At 35.7% G+C, this 19,542-nt stretch overlaps 1 protein-coding gene across 3 annotated transcripts in view; it reads left to right on the top strand.

The window, feature by feature from the left end:
- Positions 1-19,542, top strand: part of LOC123549443 (uncharacterized) — a 100,801-nt gene that overhangs the window by 10,632 nt on the left and 70,627 nt on the right. For all 3 annotated transcript variants that reach the window (XM_053545365.1, XM_053545367.1, XM_053545368.1), the window contains one exon: positions 13,518-13,657. The gene's annotated coding sequence lies outside the window, so the exon portion shown is untranslated. The remainder of the gene's footprint in view (positions 1-13,517; positions 13,658-19,542) is intronic.

Raw genomic sequence — 19,542 nt, forward strand, 5'->3', positions numbered from 1 at the left:
ATTATGGCCCCTTTCGACTTACAAATCTTGGTTAAGTTTTTCGTACCAGTTCATATTTAGACAAAGTCTTTTGAGATAAAGCTTTGAAACTTTCAACACTTGTTTACCATCACCATGTCCAGTTATACGCAAGAGCACAAAACTCCATCAAGGATTTTGGCTGAATTATGGCCCTTTTTGACTTAGAAATCTGGGTTAATATTTCGTACCAGTTCATATTTTGACAAAGTCTTTTGAGATAAAGCTTTGAAACTTTTAACACCTGTTTACCATCACCATGTTCAGTTATAGGCAAGAGTACATAACTCCATCAAAGATTTTGGCTGAATTATGGCCCCATTGACTTAGAAATCTTGGTTAAGTTTTTCGTACCGGTTCATATTTTTTGTAAAGTGTTTGACATATGGCTTTTAAACTTTTATCACTTGTTTAGTATAATAGTCTCTATCTGTAGGAAAGAGAAACATAACTCTGTAATCTATTTTGGCTGAATTATGGCCCTTTTTGGACTTTGAAATTGGTTCTGTTTTCATACAAGTCCATGTTTTGTCAAAACTATTTGACATATGGCTTTTAAACTTTGAACACTTGTTTATCATTATGATTTCCATCTGTAGGCAAGAGTACATAACTATTTTGGCTGAATTATGGCCCTTTTTGTACTTTGAAATTGGCTCATATATTGCCATTTAGTGCAAGACTTATCGAAATCAAAGTAATACAGGAACATTGTTTGTCTAATCTATTTATTTCTTTTGTCTGAATATCCGTGGAAATATTTTGACCCCATTCTTCAATCAATTCTTCGAATAGTCGAGCGCGCTGTCATCAGACAGCTCTTGTTTTTAATACTTATGACAGTAAGACTGGTCACATTACTATCTAACACATTACTGAATGGTCTGTATGTGTTCCAGCTAACTTTTAGGGTAATTAAGAACAACAAATTCAGTTAAAACCCTGTAAATGCTGTATTACTCCACAGCCGTCAACAATCTCTAATGTGGCAGGGGCCAGTTACGTATTTAGCTCAGGTACGTTTTTTTAAATAAAATAGATGTACTTTAGAGGCATTTATATTCAACTGGTTACATATGATGTTTATAGAACTAAGGATTCCTGGCGTATGAGTAATTATTGTATGAAATAACTATGTGCTTGAATCAGTTTTCCTGGCTCCGTGTAGACGGCCGGGTCTAAAATCTTACCAGAGGTAACAGAAATCAGACGAAATGGAAACGGTCATCTATCCATCCAGATTCAGCTCAAATTTGCGGAAAAAGTAAAGGGTTATGAGACACTTTTCTTCCCACCATTATTTTCGTCTGGCCACATGCTTTAAAAATATACATACGTTTTAGGTCAGTCATTTGCAGATAATATGGCACAGGTCAGGCAAGGTGTGCATTTTGGACCATTTTTGTCTCAAAATTTAGTGTCCTGAAACCGGAGTTTTACTCGTTTTATCATAGAAACAACAGAATTGGCTGGCTGAAAATGTCACATAATGAAGTGCTAAGTATATGCAATACATCCGCTCAAAACTTCCCTGGAATTTCTTAAAATTGGATTTTTTATGATTTTTTTAGCACTGGTATTTGCACAGATTTGTAGAATTTTCAGATCTATTGTCCCTTGCCCCCATAAGATTTCTCTGCCGTTTTCAGGCTAGAAGAACCAAGCTCACCCATTCATTGAACTGTACTATGAAAAGTTAACTAAAGACTGTATTGGGCTGCATTTGTTAAACTAAGTTACAATAGTAGATAGAACTAGGCATCTATATAAAAGTGACCTTTTTTTCAGAGTTTGTATTGAAGTTTTATGTAATTATTTGAGTGGATGAAAAATCTTTGGTATACTCTTTAAATTAGTTGTTTGTTTAATATACTTAGAATATACTTTAAGTATGCTTTTGAAAAAAATAATAGAAAAGTATATAATCAGAATTAAAACTGCAGTTGAGCTACACTGTTAGTAGTCAGAGCTGTTTGATAAGAAAATTCAAAGATATTTGTTTAATATCATATTCCACATATGCAGTTCAGTATAGATTTCTACCTTGACTATATTAGTTCTGCAGCTGTTGCAGGCGTTCTACGGAACTATTTTTTCAACCTCATGAATATTTTGATGAAATCAATACCTATACTGTTGAAACAACAATTAGCGATTCCATTTGTCACAGATGTTCGGATGACAAAGACTGGAATATTGGAAATGCGCGTTTCAGAACCTGATATAGGTTTATGCCATCTGAATATAGCATATTTTCTAATAACTGCTTTTCCACGTCCCAAGTTCCTTTAATTCTATTGAATTTTGTGTGCAATCAATAATAAAGTAAAGCAGTCAGCACAATGCTTCTCCTCTTCCAAACAATGAGGTTTGGGCAAGACCTAAACCCAGGTCTTACATTGTGGGACAGATATTAGTATAAAGTCAAAAGTATATAGTCACATTGCGAGCATGGTCCATTACATTGCCACCTGTCAAAGGATTTTGAAATAATGAGGGCAAAATGAGTTGGTAAAGCAGTTGGGAATTTGGGATTTATGTTCACGGTTATGTCAATCAACATTGAATAGCTGATTTTGTGCTATATCTTTGACTTATATTATGAAGTTTGAAAATGTTGAGAGGTGCAAACCCTTTCTCATACAGCATAAACTTCATCTGAAAATAACAAAACTCTGATGAGGGTGGAGCATTTTTTCATATTTTGATCTGATGAGAAACAACTTGACTTTCTTTCTTCCGGCATCTTACTTATTTTGTAGAAGTTGTAAGTTACATGCCTAGAAAAAGTTGGTACTGGAATGGAATGTGAGAACACTAGGTATGTTGAGCTACAGCTTCATGTAGTCAGCATGCTTTCTTTAAACAGTTCTTGTTCTTATCCCTTGTGACCACTAGGAATGGATGTTATTCTTTAAAGGTTTGGCCCTTATAGTGAAGCGTCCAGAATGAGACTGTCTTGCTGCTACAGAAAAGTTAAATGCTCTTGTTAGCAGAGAATACCAGCACATTTTTTTTATAGGCAGGCTATCTTATATATATTTCATCAGCTTGATTAGTACAATTGTATGTAATGATGGCAATGTAGATAAGCTATTGATAAATGATTCTCCCTTATAATAGAACTTTCATTGGAACTTTCAGAAATCTATCATATCATTAATTAATTCTGCCACATTACATTTTGCCTTCCTACGTTTCTGTACACGTAGATTGGTTTGCAATACAAATGTGTTTCAACTAGGATGTTTGCAGGTACCATACAAATGCCCCTAAAACAACAACAAGAAAAAAAATGGTAATAATTCTTATACAGGAAGTTTAGCACCTTTTTACAACAGTATTTCATTTATGTAACAGCAGGCAAGCCTAACAAATGTTCCTGAATTCTGTACCAGTACTAACCTGTTCTCTACCTGTTACTGCCAACTTCTCCACATGAATCAGTGGTGGAGGATGAAATAAAATCATGGTACCAAATCAACCGAATAGCTCCTCAGTTATGATTCAGATTGAATCAACACACTATAACATGATAACGCGACACCACAAGACAATATGACACTGGATCAGACAATATTGACACTTTTTCGGGATTGTTTTCATTTTGCAGTCAGTATTTTCAATTTTGTCTATACACAATATGAATCATTGAAAACCAGTTCCTGCCAAGTTTCGAGGATAGAAAGAGGCATCTCTGAATTAAAAAAACCAAGTGGTGTCATGTTACAGTGTTATCAAGCTTATTCAAAATGGTGGCTACTGTACCCACTGCATATTTCCTACTCGCATGCAGCCATTTTGAAATCAGTGCATGCAAATCATAATGTTTTTACATCAAGAGAACATTTTACTGATACATCGAATCATAATTGGGAAATTTATAGTAGATCAAGAGCCATAAGACTAATATCCATTTTTTCTGAATTATGGCCCTTGATGTTCTCAGAAATTTTCAATTACTTTTTATTGTGCCCCCCCCCCCCCATGAGTCCGTGTGTGTCTGTGCATCTGTCCGAACTTCGTGACGCCCTTAAATCAAAAAGTATTTGATGTAAATTGATGAAACCTTGCATGAGTCTTTACCATGATATGAACTTGTGCACCTCCTATTTTTCGTCTGGCTCCACCCCCTATTTCTAGAGTTATGGCCCCTGAAATAGTCAAAAATGCACATTTTCACCTTCTGACACACCTAGCTCAAAAAATATTTGATATAAATTCATGAAACCTTGCATGAGTCTTAATCATGATGTGAACTTGCGCACCTTCTATTTTTCGTCTGGCTCCACCCGCTATTTCTAGAGTTATGGCCCCTGAAATAGCCAAAAATGCTCATTTTCATCTTGTGACACACCTAGCTCAAAAAGTATTTAATATAAATTTATTAAACCTTGCATAAGTCTTTATGATATGAACTTGCACATCTCCTACTTTTCATCTAGGTCCGCCCCCTATTTCCAGAGTTATGGCCCCTGAAATAGTCAAAAATGCACATTTTCACCTTGTGACGCGCCTAGCTCAAAAAATATTTGATATAAATTGATGAAACCTTGCATGAGTCTTTATCATGATGTGACAGGAAAGGCCGTACCGGCGACAGTAACCATCAGAACAAATCAACACCCTTTACAATATTTACAAATTTATTTACATAAGATGATTATTAACAATGAATAGATATGAAAAGAAAAAAAAACTGATTAGAAGAAAGAAAAAAAAAGAAAGTTCAGTATCTCTAGATACAAAAGTTCTTATAGTCCATTCTAATCTGACGTGACACAGGTCTTTAATGTAATTGTGAACTTTAAGTAGCACAAACAAAACATATCTCAAAATCCAGTCCCTTTAAACCGTGAATACGTTGATTCCGTATTGGCTCCCTATGGTGGTAGGTGATTGCATCCCTGAGCTGACTTCAGAGGATAACAAAAATCATCGTCTTTGCGGTTTACGGCACAACCATGGGACGAAAGCTCTGCGCTGGGAATATCACATCCAGGCGAGTGAAGACAAGTGAACCTCGGGCATTGTACTTCCGGGTTATGACATCACCAGGAAAAATCGTCTGGCGGAAGAAGCTAAAATATATAACATATGGTAAGCACCATAGCAAAACAAATAAGTCAGGGCATAAAACTGCTCCTTTGGGTATACCATACCTCCGTAGGCTCCCATAAATAATACGTGCTACTTATACAAAATATATGTGCTACTAAGTTCAAACGTCACATGATTAAAATACGTCACTTATTACTTCCATATTACAAAGATTACTTACTTAAAAGACTAAAGTTAAACTATGAAATGATATGAAAAGTATATGAGGAAACATTATAGATACGGACATGATAAACTGCAGCCATTATTTACAACTACAAATTAACAAAATTCAATGTAAATCAAACGTTATATGATAGTTGGCATCCATATAATATCTAATGCCATACACTAAAACGGACATTGTATGTGTATGCAATAGACTGTCACACAATTTCATATTACAATAATATATACATGGTACTAGACTTGCCATATAAATTTATACATAACAATACAATGCAGTAATGGCGTTCCATAATAACGAAATGTTTGACATAAGTTTTTGAAACAAAGTACTTTATAAATATCATGTTACAAATTTCAGTATAAATTTTACATCTTATATAAACGAAACATTTTAGATTCCTCTTTCGAATTAATTTACAAAAGTCTGAAAAATTTAATAAATCATCCTGACATACCGAAACTAGCTAAAATCATATGCCGAAAAGTAAATGTTACAGAATTCTGTAGAATGACCAAAAATTTACCCAAAAAAAATCGTAATGCAAAAATCATACAAAAATCTAACAATAAATTTCTTACCTCGATCGAGCATAAATTTCTAGCAAGAAAATAATTCAGACATAGATTCGTCTATAATGTCGGAAGGTGGTGTGCGCAAGGCATATCTAGCCCAGTCTATTTAAAGGATAATGTCCCGCCAAATACTAAATTTCATGGGATTCACGGCTAAGCCGTGAGCTATGACTATTGTCATTTTCACGGGATTCACGATATAGCCGGGAAATCTAACTACTTTGGCGCGAATTTAAATTGACAATTTGAGGCCCATTATAGTGGTTTTGGGGATAAAAACATAAATTACTGAAGTTTATAAACTATCAACTTTCTTATTACTGAACAGAATTTAATGAAATTTACATGGAAATTTAAGTTATGAAATACAGAAAAACATGAGAGGTATTTCATGCGTGAAATCTGACATTTACCTCAATAACTCAAAAATTTACAAAAAGATGATGCAATACCTGCATTTACAATACATATAAAATAAGGCCCGTATGTCAATTTGTGACACATGATATGAACTTGCGCACCTCCTATTTTTTGTCTGCCTCCGCCCAATATTTTTAGAGTTATGGAGCCTGAAATAGTTGAAAATGCACATTTTCACCTTGTGACAAAAAGTATATGATATAAATGGATGAAAACGCGCGAGTCTTTATCATGATATAAACATGCACACCTCTTATTTTTTGGCTGGCTTCACCCCCAATTTTTAAAGTTATGGCCCCAGAAATAGTTAAAAATGTACATTTTCACCTAATTATGTGCCTAGCTCAAAACGTATTTGATGTAAATTCATGAAACCTTGCTTGAGTCTTTATCATGATGTGACCTTGCACACTTGGCATTCTTCTTGAGAATCTTACGCTTATTACAGAGTTATGGCCCTTGAAATAGCCAAAGTAAAGGATTTTTGGTTTGTGATGCTCATAGCTCAAAAAGTATATGGCCTAGAATAATGAATCCTTTTTATAAAATGTTTGTTGAGGCTATACCCCTTAAGACTGCAAATATTTGAATTATTGCCCCTTATTTGTGACATAATTATGTACCTGTGGATGGTACAGAGCGATCTGACCAGAGGGACAGAGTGAGATAAAGCCCCCAAAACAGACAGAGAGAACTGTTCAGATACAGGCGTGTCCAGTTAACTTAGCCTAGCTCTTTTCGAATAGACAGTCTTCTGGTTCTTTAACGTGCCCAGTGTATAGCACCGATACACGCGAGGACGTCTTTCCTGGGAAGAACCAGTACAGGCCTCTATTTTTCTAGTTAGGTGGGAGACACTCAAGAGCATCTCAGAAATTTCCAGTGCTTGGACCGGGATTCGAACCCCGGACCTCTGGATTGACAGTCAAGCATGTTACCACAAGACCACCGGTCCACAGTTATAATGATATTTTAAGTTATACCTAATTAGCAATGCCTTTTTGTTATTCCTGTGATTGTGACTTCAGATTGAAAACTAATTTAAAAAACTTAAGCTGGACTTCTGACAGTTGGACAGAATTTGATATAGAACCGGGTGAGAATGAGAAAAAACAAAACAGTTATAATGCAAGTAGACAGATTTTAATTCCTGTGATTTGAAACTTGTCTGCAAAACTTGAGATGAAAATCTGAAATGTAATATTCCCTTGCATTTATTTTTTATGTTTTCAAACATAATTCAAGAAAATTCTATCTCAGGCATGATGAAGCAGAATTTCAAACAGGATCGGTGTAAAACGATACCACTACCAGTGGAATATCATTGTCATCTCTCATCTCTGACAGACCAAGGTATGGAGATCAATTTCCGCTTATGCCAGTAAATGAGTTTCAAATATACCATTCATCAAGAAGATTCTTTTACTTAGACAAAATTAAATTGTCGTTTAGATAACAGAAAAGAATGGTTTCTTTCACCTGAAGGGTTTTTCCTTAACATGGAAGTGAGATTCAATTCCAGCATCAAGTGTAGAGGTTATAACACTTACCGAAAAGGAAGAGATATCAGCAGAAGTGGGAAATGTATATCTGAGAGAAATAAGAAAAGATAAAAAATATGCACGGTATAAATTGTAAAGGCATTTATCTGTGTTAGGAGGTTGTTTTTTGAGGCAATGAAACAGATTTCGATATTTTTGCTTGGTAGCGTTTTATGCAATTTTACTGACGTTTGTAACAGCAGACTTTTAAGTGTTATGTAGCCACCATGTATAATGTCTTCACCCAGCCTCTCTCTGTGTGGACTCAGTGTGGGTTATAACCGCCTCGGTAGCCTAGTGGTAGAGTGTCCTCTTCAAGTGCGGGAGGTCGTGGGTTCGATCCCCGGCCGCGTCATACCAAAGACGTAAAAAATGGTACTAGTAGCTTCCTCGCTTGGCGCTCAGCGTTAAGAGGGTAGTGATAGGACTGGTCAGCCCGGTGTCAGTATAATGTGACTGGGTGGGGTATCATGTCATGTGTCTATGGCGTGATATTCCAGTGAGGCAGCACTATAAAGTTGGGCATTGTGCTCACTGCTACAAGTAGACCCCGTCGTTTATATGACTGAAAAATTGTTGAAAAAGATGTTAAACCCGAACACACACACGGTGTGGGTAATTAATTTTAATCCACTGGGATGATGAAGTTCATTCAATGTTACTGTGTATATGTGTTCATCAGATGCTGCGAGGGTATAAAGAGCATCCACAATCAAATGTAGTCTGGTGTTATTTGCCATGATTGTGTTCTACATTAAAACACGGTTCGTAGGAGGCGGCAAGGGATGGACAAATTAATTGAGCTGCTAAGGGTTTTGAGTGATCCAAACAAAGAAAACACAGTTGAAACAACAGGATATCCAAAACTCGCTTATCTCAGAATTCTGTCTTATTTCGAAGACATTTTCAAGGCCTATTCCGAAAACAAGTGCACAAAATATTGTTTTCAGTCAAATTTCATTTATCTCAAAGTAAAACACTCAATCATACCAACTTTCAACTGTTTATGGAAAACAGCCGTGTACCACATGACTTGCTCAAATGAGCTTGGGTGCTCGAGCCTGTGATGCTAAAGTGTGCAGTGTTCCACTATAATCTTCTTATAAATTTGATTATCTAGATTAAAGCAGTCTTGAAAGCTATCAGATTTACATTTGTTATGCTTCCCTCAAAATTGTTGATGCTGCATGTTATTAAGTGTTTTGTCTTGAGTTTTAAACTTTTACAGTTTGAAAGGTATTATTTACAGTATTTTGCAAAAACAATTTTTGTGTAAAAACAGTATCCTTAAGGGGAACTTTCTTCAGCTGTTAATGAGGCAACAATATATAAAATGAACATAACTAGAATTTTTCAAACCTGACAATTTTGGAAAACCTTAGAGTGATTAACTGCAAAAAAAATATGTAGTCATAAATCAAACAAGTCAAACAAGTAATGGCACTTATTTTATCTAATTCCCTTCCTCATTTCAGATTGTTTCTGTTCTTATGCAGACACTTGGTCTTTATTTCCTTTTATCAACTGTCTGACGTCAGTGCATTTGACTCACATAGTTCAGCCTATTTCATGTCTGAAGTCTCTTTTTCCTGTATGCAGCATAACCTTCTCCTGTTGCATTTGTCTGTACATTCTGAGTCTGTTCTGTAGATTTTTTTGATTTTTCTTACCAAGGGGACACTAGTCCCCACCATTTTTTATCCTGGCAAAACTGGTTCTGTAGATAATGTTGTCTGTAGTTCTGCTTCTGATCTTTAGATTTTGTTGTCTGTAGTTATGTGCCTGTTCTTTTGATTTTGTTGTCTGTAGTTGTGTGTCTGTTCTTTTGATTTTGTTGTCTGTAGTTATGTGTGAATGCTGAAATCAAAGAAAACATGATTGAAACATTACTGATTGTTAGGTAATCTCTCAATTTTTATACGCCCGAAGGGAAGTATTATGTTATACTCCCGGTGTCCGTCCGACCGTTAGCAATTTCGTGTCCGCTCTGTAACTCTTGAACCCCTTGAAGGATTTCAAAGAAACTTGACATAAATGTGATGTGCTGAGGCATGTTTTGGATGTCTTGTTTCAAGGTCAAGGTCACACTAAGGGGTCAAAGGTCATATCAGATTGTTTCGTGTCCGCTCTGTAACTTTTGAACTGCTTGAAGGATTTCAAGGAAACTTGGCACAAATGTTCACCACACCGAGACAATGTTCGCATGTTTCGAATGACTCACTTCAAGGTCAAGGTCACACTTAGGGGTCAAAGGTCATATATGACTTTGCTTTGTGTATATTGCTCTGCATTGCAGTGCTCTTGTTTTTGTTTTTTTTGGCAGATCCCATTTTTGTTCACTTGCAATAAAAAAAATTTGGAATTACTTCCCTTTTATGTTACTATAAATAGCTTATTTTGAAACTTTTTTATTATTGGCCGTAGGGAAAAACCGAGACCACTTTTCTGTGGTACAACATGGATGGTACCTCCAATTTTTAGGTGTATTTTGACATACCTGTACCTTGTAAGGATTTTTTTTTGGACTTAGAATTTTTTTTTGGAATTTCTTCCCTTTGTTGTTCCTGTCCTTCGGGCATCAATAGTCAAGTTCTTTAAATTTTGATCCCATCCTCTGATGTTACCCTTCAGGCATATATTGCCCCGCTTGGCGGAGCTCTTGTTTTCCATGGGAGCACATTGCTACTTTAGAAGTTACTAGAACTAGCAAAAGAAGTACCATTAAACAACTTCTTCTTGAACCACTTTATGGATCTTCATCAAACATTTTCTTTAACATCATTATAAGGTCCTCTCCCAATTTTGTCAAATGGAGGAACTTGCCCCCTTTTATGGGTCACTAGGTCTGAAAATACAAATACCTTTTAACATTTTTTTCTCATGAACTGCTTGATGGATATTCATCAAGCATCAATATAAAGTACACTCCCAACTTTGTTCAAATGGGGGTGCTTGGCACCTTTTAGGGGCCACTAGAGCTAAAAATAGAAATATCTTTAAACAGTGTCTTCTCATGAAAGCCTTCATGGATCTTAACCAAACTTGATCTGTAGCATCATTGCACGGTCCTCTTCCAAACTTGTTGAAATGGGGGCACCCGGCCCTGTTTTAGGGGCCACTATAGCTAAGTAGAAATACTTTAAACAACTTCTTTTCATGAACAGCTGAATGCAGATAACCATAATATAAAGACCTTCCAAAACACCTTCAGCCTGTTCCATTTGTCAATGTGTATTTTTCCATCAAATTTTGAAGACCGAAGAAGCATCCGATATAGTGTTTGAACTGTTTGTCCTCAGTAATACTAATCTAAGTACTCAACTTTTACTGCCTCTGGAAGTTTCGACACCTGGAGCATATTATGATCTTGCACACTGTAGCCTGTTTAAGCTCTTAAACTGAGGTGAGTGATCTAGGGCCATCATGGTCCTCTTGTATCTCATTTCTGTTTAGTAAATATAAAACTGAAATAAATGCCAATAGATACCACCGAAAAATTCAACAGAAAATTCCTTTGGGTTATTTTGTAAGGGATGTACATGTATTTGTAATTCAAATTTATAATCTATTCGATCTCGCAATTCTTCAGGCTAGCATAGTTAACAATTTCAGTATTTCTATATCTAAATGTGAGATCTTTTTTTCTTCCATTTTAAGCCTGAATCCCCTAAAGCAACAACTCATCTCCATATAGTCAGATACCTGTAGCCAGACCCATATTAATTGTCAGACACTTCATACTGTCAGACACCTAATTTCCATGTTGGCAGACTTAATCTCCATATTGTCAGATACCACATCTCCATATTGTCAGATACCTGTTGCCAGACCCATATTGTCAGACACTTCATACTGTCAGACACCTAATTTCCATGTTGGCAGACACTTAATCTCCATATTGTCAGATACCACATCTCCATATTGTCAGATACCTGTTGCCAGACCCATATTGTCAGACACCTAATTTCTATGTTGGCAGACACTTACTTTGTCCGATACCACATCTCTATATTGTCAGATACCACATCTCCATATTGTCAGATACCACTATTCCATATTGTCAGATACCACATCTCCAGATGGTAATATTATACCAAATCTCCATACTGTAAGATACCACATCTCAGTATTGTAAGACACTTCATATTGTCACCTAACTCCTCTCCATGTTGGCAGACCAATGAAGTTTATGTCCAGAGAGTACTTGTATGTCATCATTGGGCAACACATGTGATGGCAATGCTGTGGTTATGATGGCAGCAATTTTGTCCAGAAGTTTAAGGACCAAATCTCGTTAGTGTCACTTTTATATAGTCATAAATATTGGTCTCAAAAAGTGGACTAAAGCTTGAGATTATCATTTGATTTCTAAATACAAGACGTTGGGCTTAATTCTTAATTCTTAACCAGTTGAATTACACGGGAACTGTCAACCAGCATCAGCTTGTATCATAAAGCAACATACACTGTTGAATTGACAGTCTGATTTTCAGCAAAGTTGGCATGCAGAAAATTGTCTTGAGGTTATTCCTTCAGAATTGTTTGCTCGATTCAGCTGCACAACTGACTCGGCTCAGTAGCAATTACAAAATCTTTCTAATGCATTCTCATGACATGGTTTTGGTTTAACCTTTACCCTGCTAAATTTCTAAAATGGACTGGCCCATCATTTAATTTGCCATACCATTTATATTTTAAGGTGTTCACGAAATTTTGACTGATAGCGAACAGTGCAGACATGATCAACTGCACGGATGTGCAGGCTGATCTTGGTCTGCACTGGTCGCAAAGGCAGAATCATTTGCCGGCAGCAGGCTAAGGGTTAATTTGATGTTTATCATTCTAGCACATGATGATTGCTCTGTTATTTCCTTTTATGAACCAGTTTTTACCAAACTTTATATAAAACTATCAGATAGTTTGCCTGTATCAGCAGCAGTATATTTCCTGACATAGTAAGGCCACTGTAACTTTTGGTCTGTAGCATACATTTAACAGTTTTCTGCAGATTCTTTCATATGACCCATTTTGTAGTAAAAAAAGGTCAACCTGAGCTATAAATTTTAAAGATATGAACACAACTTACCAAAAAACACTTAAGTGGACCTTCACAAAACATGGTATACAGTTGATACACTTGAAAGTGTTAAATGCTATTGTCATAAATGGCATATATGGAGAATATTCTACCATGCACACCAATAAGAATACATAGGAAAGTTTTAGCCTTGAGAAAATATCTGATTTTACAGAACATACTTCCACAAGAGGGCCCTGGCCCATCTTCATGTCTTCATTTGAGATGTTATTCCTGGTATTTTTTTCACTGTATTAAAAATTAGGATATTTTGTCAAATTCTCCTGAAAAATTCTAAAAACAATACAAGGATTTCTTACGTGCTTTGAATTTACTACAAGGTAAAGATGGAATAATATTAGTTCGTTTTTGAGGTCAGCGATGTTCTTGTACTTTCAATAATGGAACGGTCCGCTATTTAGGTAATGTTATTTAGTACGATAGCGGTTCGTACTTAAATAAGGCAAAGTAAATCGTGTCGATTTCCCTAATCGGCAGACGAGTCGATAAATTGAACTTTCAAACGTCAAAATCAAACTGTAGATGATATACTTTCTTGTCCTAAACAGTTTTAGAAAATTATAGTGTTTATTTTACAGAGCAATGTACAATACATTGATTGGCAGAAACATGACATCGTATTGGGATACTTGCCATTGACAGCAGCTCTGCTGCCACATATTGAGGAACAGTTTGCCACGACAGTGTGTTGTGATCACATGGGCGGAAATATATTCCTGTAAGTATTAAATTTATTTCTTTTTGTTGCACTGATAAATAATTCATATTATCACTCATCCATACACTCATGATCACTCACTCGCTCACAACCAGCCACACACACACACGCACTATTATTTAGTCACACTTCCATGCAAACTCGCTCATTTATTTATTTGTTTAAATATTCATTATGCACAAACGCGCTTTTTTGATAATTTTCTTTAACTTTCTATAACAAACTCATAATTGGTACAAAAAATATTTCACTTTGCAGCCTTCTAAATATGTGTTTGAAATATTTTGATTGCTGACAGCTTGTTTTTTCATTTACATATTTTTTGAGTAATTGTAATTTCATTACAGATGAACCTGTGCTTAAGGCCAACAGTTGAAAAAGACCATTTGGCTCTAAATACCACCTTTTTTGCATTTACACACTCATAATGCCTTTATAATTATGAACATGAACCATATTAATTTCTTGTTAAAACCCATTTTCTATTATTATTTCTGGTAATATTTGTGAAAATTAAATTAAAATAATAATAATCGTCACCTCAGTGCAGGAAGTGGATAACTGCATTGACTTAAAGAAGGACTTATTCACTTTTTGCACTAAGGTGACAAAATGTTTAAATTTTGATTTACATATTAGATATTTTTATTGAATCCATTGTTTTTTATTATCTCCCTTTTATGGCTGTATAAGATCATTTGCAATAATGAAAGTAGTGCTTTCCTGAGCATGTAGTTATAACATAACATGCATAACATCTATTCCGACACCTGTTTTCAACTGTTTTGAATAGTTTAAGATAAATTTAAAGTCTGTTGGGATTTTAAACAGTTGTGATGTATTTCAACCAGTGACAACCTGTAAATAACAACCACTTTTTAGCTGTTCCAAGTATGGTCTTAACAACCAGGTTTGACTGTATTAAATTTTCAGGGTTAAAGATGATGTGGTATATTTTAGCAGGAAAACCCCCCAAACAACAAATTGTCTTTTCTCCCCCATTTATTTATTCTTGCAATATGACAAGTAACAAGAAATCTGAACATTTAGGCTGCATTAGGAAATTACCGAATGGATTGATGATATATCTGTTCCTCATTAAAGATACAAAAAAATACTTGTGCACCGGAGCATTCAATCGCCAAGCAGACGATCAAGAGAGAAAGTTCGTCTGTGATCCTTTTAACTGAGAAACAAAGAGACAAGAAATTAATTTGACTTTAATGTTAGACAAAAAAGGACAAGTCTATATGTTAAACGCCTTATAGGCATCGAAAATTCGTTAGCTGGAGCATAACACCATCATTCTGAATGAGTCAGACAGGTGAAGGAAAAAAAATATAACGAAATACTTCTTAAAACAGTAATGGTATATTTCTGTTAAAGCTGCACAGTGGCCGATCCCGGTACTGCTTATGGCAAAGACGTAGTACTTAACCACGATGACACGAGGAATTGATGATAAATATGTGCATAAAATGTCATTACCACAGATCAGGACTTCTCAAATGATTCTTTTTACACTGTAGTGTCAGACAGTCACTTCTAAACATGTATATTGTGTGCCTTTTCTTAATGATAGTTTATCCTGTTCTTAAGGACTTCTTTGAAGCTCCTTGTCTTCTGTGAGATAAAATGTCAATTGATAGTTCTATAGCTCTTGCAAAATAAAAAGGCAGGAACAGGAAAAAATGAAGATTAAAATATCCTATTTCTCTGAGCCCACTCCCAACAGTGTTGATTATGATCAAATCCCAAAATGACTTCATAAAATTATACAAAAAAGTATGCTGATGTTTTGTAACATAAAATTGTAAACTATATATTTATTCACAAATATATTTGTTGATACTTTACCATTGGTGGTTTAATATAGATGTGACAAAAGTTAATGTTGTTAATGAAGGGAAAATTTTGAATAATTATCTTATTTTTTGTTGAGGAGTTTGCAGTGCAAAAAAGGTACCCATGTCTGGCATTAATTATTTTCTTCAGTATTTAATCCTATATATGAGCATCAGGTTCATTTCACAGCACAAGTAAATTGTGGAAAAAAAACACAAAAAGACATTTAAATATTGGTACTAAAAAGTAAAATGGTAGTATAAATTCTTGGTATAATTAAAACATTTACAGAAACTTGCATGCGGTGATATCCAGAATTATTATTTTGCTTATTAGTGAGTGACTGAGATCTAAACTGTTCAAATGATTTACTTTTATACAGTGAACATGATTCCAGGGGAGTGCAGACCTGTCGAGCTTCCTCTAAAATCTTTCAGTAACCTCAAAATGAAGCTCTCAGACTGTATTGTAGTAGAAATAGTCGGGGTGGGGGTGGATTACTAGACCAGTGTATGTTTTCTGGCATAGCTAGGACCATACTATAGGATATGCAGGCCTGGGCCTACAGCGCCTGTCAGCTCATAAGATGGAGCTTCCAATAGTTTACAAACACTGGGATAGTTATTTAGAGGTTATGTGCCAGGAATCACCACTATCCCCCACCCCTCCCACTCTCGATCCCTTTAAAGTTGGTAAATCAGTTTTTGGTCAAGAAATAGATTTGGTCAAAACTTTAGCATCTGACCATTAAAACTTACTTGTGTTCACTAAGAGCCTTGTTATGCCCCCGAAGGTGGGCATATTAAAATCGCGCTGTCCTTCCATGGATGCATCTGTGTAAATTCTTGTCCAGGCTGTAACTCTCCATCCATAAATGTTCACCATAAAATGAGACGACATGTCGTGCGCAAGATCCAGACCCCTAGCTCCAAGGTCAAGGTCCCAGAGGTCAAAGATTAACAGGGTCTGTTTCGTGTCCAGTCCATAACTGCCATCCGTGAAGGGATTTTGAGGTAACTTGGCATAAATGTTTACCATAATGAGGCGATGTGTCATGCCCAAAACCCAGACCCCTAGTTCCAAGGTCAAGGTCACACTTAGAAGTCAAAGGTTAACAGGGTCTGTTTCATGTCCTGTTCATAACTCTGCCATTCATCAAGGGATTTTGAAATTACTTGGCATAAATGTTCTTCATAATGAGACAACATGTGCAAGCTCCAAGGTCAAGGTCACACTTAGAGGTTAAAGGTTAACATGATCTGTTTCTTGTCCAGTCCATAACTCTGTCATCGATTAAGGGGTTTCAAAATTACTTGGCATAAATGTTCCCTATAATGAGATGACATGTCTTGCGCAAGACCTAGACCCCTAGCTTCAAGGTCAAGGTCACACTTAGAAGTCAAAGGTTAACATGGTCTGTTTCTTGTCTGATCCATAACTCTGCCATTTTTCAAGGGACTTTAAAATTACTTGGCATGTTAGTCATATTGAGAAGGTGTGTCGCACTTATGACCAGGGTCTCTCAGGTCAAGGTCACAAAATGATTCATACCTAAACTGTTCTGGCATATTTTGCGCAGACAACTGTAGCATTCTTGGGCTGGCTTCAGGGGCATTTGTCACTAGTAGTGACAGCTCTTGTTCAAGTTGAATTTACACTGGGAATTTTTTTAACTGTATTTTTCTGTCCTGGTTGCCCAACCAAGATGAGTTAGTTTAGCACAATTATCAATTAGATAAACATATTTTTCTTAAGGAATGATATAAAATAAGACCTATTGTTTTATATTTGTTCAAGATTATGCATTTATAATGCATTTATAATTATGTTTTTCTCTGAAATGTATTAGAAGACATAATTGTTACCTCCCTTCGCCTATCTTGGATGTGCAGCCAAGATAACACATAGTTTTAAAAATTAGCTCAGATTGTTGAAATAAAATGCAGAAGTACAACTAGAAATTGCATTGAAATAAAAAGAAATTATCAGCTTTTTAAAACCTTTTGCAATGTAATAACTATATTCTTGCATAAAAACTACTTTTTTCACTGGATCCGCCCATGTATTAACCCTTAGCCTGCTAAATTTCTATAATGGACTGGTCCATCATTCAATTTGGGCAGTACCATTTATTATTCGAAGGGGTGTTTACTGAAAATTTACTGACTGAATAGCGAACAGTGCAGACCATGATCAGACTGCACGGATGTGCAGGCTGATCTTGGTCTGCACTGGTCGCAAAGGCAGAATTACTGCCGCCAGCAGGCAAAGGGTTAACGGGAGAAAATCGTGTACAAACAAAGCAATTCACGTGCTGTTAATACCCAATTTTTATTTTTGAAATGCTTTCCCAGGGACGTATATGTAATTCTGCGCAGATTGACATCTGGTATCTGCGTCTTGTTTCTTTCATAAAAACCTCTTCTTGAAGCATTAAAAATGCAATCTAAACCATAGAATGTTTTACTGTATCAGTAACTAACGCCAAATGCGCTGCCCCCAACATTGTTGGTACTCGTTTCTTCCCTTGTTTACTCCCCTTTTAGAACTCAGCGTCAATTCAGATTTTGTAGACAACCGTGAATATTAAAGAATCGCATGTTTACCTGTGCGATTCTTTGTTTTTAGGAATCATATTTATGATTTTGGTAAGTATCAGTCGGTATGTTTTTATCTAATTTCTCGAAGAATTTATATAAACAGCTTGGAAGCTTGACACTACGTTCGTACTCATCCGTACTCCAACTGCGTGTCCGTACTCAATATAACTCAAATGTAAAGTTATTATTCTTGAAATTGTGATCGAGTCTACCAAATTGTGAAATGATATGAACAATTATTGGTAATTTTATGTTTGTAATAATGAGAGATAAAAAAAAATCGCTTAAAAACCTTCAGGATGTGCTTTTGATAGTGTTGTTTATTTCCGGGCCCTGGATACGGATATTTAAAACATGTTTACCGTTTCCAAGAACAACAGGAATGGTAAATAAAAAATGTACTGGAATCGTCAAGTCATCACATGAAAACAATACATAAATCGTTGTGAAATATTTTTTTATGCAAGAATAGCGACAATACACGTTTGTTTTGTGTATTAACGTCTGCAGAAGCCCTTGGGATATGTTTGTGACCTCGACCTTCGGTCTCGGTCACAATCCCGCGGGCTTCTGCAGACGTTAATACACAAAAAAAAGTGTATTATCCCTACATTAAAGTTGGGTAAATACAAAATCTTATCAAATATATCAATAAAACATGCATTTCTAGTAAGGAACTAATTCTGTGTAAAGTGTCTTTATTCTTTAGGAAAATCTCTAACAGAATGAATGTCAAAAAAGATCATGATCAGCCTGCACATCTGTGCAGTCTGGTCATGATCTGCACTGTTCGCTATTCAATCAGTATCTTTCTGGTAAGCACCCCTTTTAACAGTTAATGGTTCTGTCTAAATTAAAAGATGGACAGGTTCATAATAGAAATTTAGCAAGGTAAGGGTTAAGAGTGACTGGCTACCTTTAAAGAATAATAATTACCCTTCCCACCTTGCAATATTTTCAAAATCTTGAAAATTAATCAAGGCCCTTTTTATGCATTACATCAAAGTTTGCCAGTTAAACACCTGGACAAAAGAAGTTCCTCTACTAATCCAGAATAATAGCAGGGCGGACAAAGAAACTTGACAAAGATTTTCAACACTCTGGTTGGGCTTTTTATTCTTAAAGACTTGTAGTTCAACCTTGAATGACTTAATGAGACTAGGATCTGTTTTATACAATAGAGGATTTCAAGAAAGGAAATTTAATTGGCAGAATTTTATAATATGAAACATGTACTTGGCACCAGGAAAGATTTAGCGAACATTGAAGTGGCTTTTTGCTGCTTAAGAACAATTAACCTGGTGCAAGTTTGCAGCCTTTTTTTCCATTTCTGCCACATGTTAAACAAGATTGCAAAAACTTCCTTTAGTTTGTTTTGCATTTTTAAAATGGAAATTGTCCTTGAGAAAACCTGACACCTTCTTTAAGAAACTAAATACT

The sequence above is a fragment of the Mercenaria mercenaria genome, chromosome 6 (genome assembly GCF_021730395.1).
Source record: "Mercenaria mercenaria strain notata chromosome 6, MADL_Memer_1, whole genome shotgun sequence".
Lineage (NCBI taxonomy): Eukaryota > Metazoa > Mollusca > Bivalvia > Venerida > Veneridae > Mercenaria > Mercenaria mercenaria.